The 4,706-nt window shown below is 28.4% G+C and overlaps 1 protein-coding gene across 1 annotated transcript in view; it reads left to right on the top strand.

Annotated features, from left to right (window-relative positions):
• The window catches only part of LOC117102029 (homeobox protein XHOX-3-like), a 10,118-nt gene that overhangs the window by 4,239 nt on the left and 1,173 nt on the right, over positions 1–4,706 (top strand). The gene's annotated exons all lie outside the window — the stretch shown is intronic.

The raw sequence follows: 4,706 nt of genomic DNA, 5'->3' as shown, positions 1-4,706 counted from the left end.
ATGTTTAGATTTTGTTCATCAATAATTTTTTAATTCAACCTTGATCGGGCTATCATTTTCCATAGGATTATTACATAGTTTTCAAGTCTTTTGCCTTTTAGTTTATGTTTTATATATATTACTTCTTCTTCTTCTTCTTCCTTGAAAACAGGTTCAAGGAACATTTATTAATCATAAAGGCCTCTGGCCCAAATAATATACGAAATATGATATTACCAAAATTAGAGTGCATCTAAATATTCTTTTCTGCGTTTAAATGAGTAAAATAAGCATTTTGATAACTTTGAAATGAGATCAACATTTTTAGTAGACATTAAATTAAGAAATTTGAATTCGGACGGAGTGTCTGTGTAACAGGTAAATAGAAATTTCGTTCTAATATCTGAATAAAAAGGGCAAATTAAGGTAAAATGATATTCATCTTCGACATTTTGTAACGAACATAATTTGCATAATCTTTCATTTCTATTAACATTATACTATCTTCCTCTTTCTAATTCTAATTCTAATATCCCCAATCTTAATTTCGTAAGGATTTGTTTATGTCTGTAATTGTCTACATTTTTTAGATAATCCTCTGCTCTGAATTCATGTTTAATTTGTGAATAAAATTTTAATTTAGAATGTTGCCTAATTTCTTCATAAAACCTTTGATTTTCAATATTTGTTAACCTTTGTTTTATATTAAATACAAAATCATTGAAATCGTTGACTTTTTGTTCGTGCCAAATATCTCCAAAACCAATGGAACATAATAGATTTTTAACATCTAAGGCCCAACAAGGTTCGTTTCTTTGTGTTTTTCTGTATTGAAAGCCATAGCATTGCCTAATAAATTTTTCATTGTCCATATAAATCAGTCTTAACCAATACCTAATAACGTTAACAGAACATGCAACATGTATGGGGTATCTCCCGCATTCTCATCTAACACCAATATTGGGTGCTGATTTGCCAACTCCTAATATGCATTAACTATACTCAATTATTATATTTAACCATCCCGTTCCACAAATAAATAAATAAATAACTTGCTTTTATAGGCCTATCCAATTTTGTAGACACACAAGTGTATATATACAACAATGCTTTATAGAAAACAATGGCTAGGTCTCGGTTGAGATACACAATTGGTAAATGAAAGTAGCCTACAGTAAATGTAAAAACTAAACAGCTGCAAGAAATATATATATATATATAATATATATATATATATATATAGCTTAAATAAATATACATAATTATATAATATGTTAAGAAATGTAATTATTTAAAGTAGCAATTAAAAGCGTACAGTATATACTTTTGTAATTGTTACTTACGGGCCTACACAACATTGATTTTATATACTATACCGGTACCGTATTTTACACATTACTGTGGAAGCTCGTTCGCAAACTCTTACGGTTCATCATCATTATATACATATATATATATATATATGTATTTTTATTTATATATATTTATATTTGTGTGTGTGTGTGTTTGGGGGGGGGGTGTTTAATTTGTATATGATTATTATTATTGCATATCTTAACCATAATTTTTTTTTCTTGCATATTATTCGATGATTTGTAATAAGACACAACATACACACTAGATCTAGATACATAATAAATATGTAGTTTATTAAAATTATGATAATCAATTAAATTTAATATTGTTTTTGATAAAGATAAATGAATTAAAGAACACTAATCTACCATGTATTATAACGGTTGGCATACAGCAATACGGCAGTTCATCTTACCCTCTCACTTTTATACTTGCATTATTCGTCTTATTTGTAATAGGACACAACGGAGGTCTGTCCATATTTATACATTAATTAATATGCAGTTTATTACAATTATGATAATTAATTTACTGTAATATTGTTTTTAATGTGGTGCTTAGTATGTATATAAGCCAATAAAATTCACTCGTTTGTTATAGATTTAGTAGAAGTTGCCCGTAGCGGTAATAAAACTAGTGTAAGGTGTATCTCACCGCCTGTGTTAGTTTGCACCCGAGGCGCATCTGCATTTACTTTGCTTCTACACGAATTAGCGCCATCATACTCTATAATGACGATAATAAAGACGTTTCTACGGGCCAGCTCATAATATTAATAACGAATAATGCAAATTATGTTGACTTTGCATAATAATTGGAAGGTAATGGCATTTAACTATAATTATTAATCATTGGTTTAGGTACTGTATAGGTAATATGTTGCGTGCTTAAATTTCTTGATGTGATCGATGTGACGACAATAGAATAAATCGTTTACATCAGCATTAATTTTATTATTTTTATTAGGCTATAATTATTAGCATTAGCCTATTATTATTATTATTATTATTATTATTATTATTATTATTATTATTATTATTATTATTATTATATTATTATTATTATTATTATTATTATCATCATCATCATCATCTTTATTACTAATACTTAATATTATTATTATTATTATTATTAATATTATTATTATTATCATCATCATTATTATTACTAACACTATTCAATGCTTGCTGATTATACAGATTTCGTATCTGAAAATCCCTAAACGCCAATTTAAGGTGATAATAATAACGATAGTATTATTAGTCTTTCGATTGGGCATAGAATATATTTCTTTTTTTTTTATTTTGTTTAAATTTCAAATTTAAATCAAGCAATTTAATAGAATACACAAACAAAGTTATATATTAGGCCTAATTTTATTGTTCTACAGCTCATAATATTAATAACGAATAATGCAAGTTATGTTGACTTATTAATTGTTAGGTAATGTAATATTTCGAAGGTAATAGCCAAATTATTAAGCATTGATTAGTTACTGTATAGATACCGTAACATGCTGCGTGCTCAAATTATTAGCTTATCGGATAGAGTACATATTAACTCATATGTGTACCGATAAATTTTAGGCCCTGGCCTAAAAATCAAGGCCTACAAGAAAACACTGTAATGTACTGTATTCCAATTAAAATATTTACTTATTTATATGCTCTATTATTTTTCATATAAGTTTTAAGATGTCTTTAATTGTAAATAACATACCCAGATGATTTCCCTTTCTTCGGTGACACAGAACATAAAATCATGAACAAGCATGATATCAAAATACGAGTTAAAAGTATGAAAATTACAATGTATTCATCACAAAATTCTGTCGTGTTAAATTGATTCGGAAAAATAAGTAATGTAGTAATTAAATTTATTAATTTGTTATTATTTATTTATTTTTTTTTTTTACAATTATAATAAAAGCATTTCAGGATACAGCAGTTGACAAAGCCAAGAAAGTGAGACACTTTGAGAATGGCTCTTAGCAATGAGGCCTAATCACTTATCAGATATTCTAATCTTACATTACGAGTCAATCCATCGTCATTCACAATAAATTACAAATAAAAATAGGGTGAAATTTAAGTGGTATTGTTGAAGCATAAACATTTTGTAAATGAATTAATAAACATTGATTCGGAATGTACGTGTGTTATACTCGGCCTGAAATGTTATTCTTAAAAATTTTGTCAAGTTTGTCCTTTCAAAATTTTCATGATTTTGTTTCAGTACAGCTTTACATATTTGCAGATTTAAATATTAACCATTGCTTAGCAGTTTGATAAAATCTAGAATAAATTTATTACCAGATAGTACTAGTACAAACTTACAGACAATTCACTACGAATATCTCTAACTTTATTAGAAAGGGTCTGTAGGAACAGTGTGTCTATTAACAGATGGGTAAAACATTTTTTCGTCATACTTTTCAGTTGATTATAAAATAACTAACATAATACACAGAGAATATATACAACAACGGAAATAAATGAACTGTAACCAAAAAGCTAAAGCTGTGGTAATTTTAATAAATTTTGTCTATACATTATTAAAGAAATTGGCAGTGGCTATAGTTACACCGGTCTTAAACACATTCGTAATTTGGATGTTATTGTCCTAATCCAATCAATCCATATGTACAATAACATCCAATCAGAATTAGGAATTCGTTTATGACTGGTGTTACAATAGGAACTGCCTTAACATCAATGTAATGTAGTGTAAGTTGATGTTTTACATGTGTAGCCTAGGTAATATGTATTCACTAACAGACTGCACGTGTAAAAGTGTAACGAACGGTCTTGTGAAAGGTGCTTGAATGATACACAGAAAAATGTACAAAAGTACATATATAGGATGGCTGGATCAGTTAAGTTGACCGTCAGATTTACGTGGATATTTAGTTCTTATAGCTGAGATGTGCTATTCTGTCATTTCAACACGGTTATATGGTCTTTGTCTGTCCTCCAGAACGCACATCACTCTACCATGCCGTCTTAGGCTAATTGACTCGTTAATGCCAATGATCTGTATTTCAACTAAGCACTTGATAACGTTTTTGTAACCAAGTGACACTCGTACTGTGCTTAGTTCATTGAAGGATTGACTATTGACACGTGTACGTGTTATTAAGGATACAGCACCGGTGTTTTAGAACAATCAGAACACTCATTACATGAGTTATTACAATTGTTAATAGCGTCTAATAATAACATAATTTATTGTCATTATTTGATTTGAAGTGCAATGTCTGTATTGGAAATTCAATACGTTTGACATTTATCATCGTTGTCAGTTCAATGTGGCAAACATAGGCCTACGTATACTTGTGGTACTGATATTATTACTGCCGACTGGCAATAAAA

The sequence above is a fragment of the Anneissia japonica genome, unplaced genomic scaffold (genome assembly GCF_011630105.1).
Source record: "Anneissia japonica isolate Jap-2015-1 unplaced genomic scaffold, ASM1163010v1 scaffold997_len2565447_cov190, whole genome shotgun sequence".
Taxonomy (NCBI): domain Eukaryota; kingdom Metazoa; phylum Echinodermata; class Crinoidea; order Comatulida; family Comatulidae; genus Anneissia; species Anneissia japonica.
Note: the sequence above shows the minus strand (reverse complement) of the source record. Positions and strands in the feature narration are given on the sequence as shown.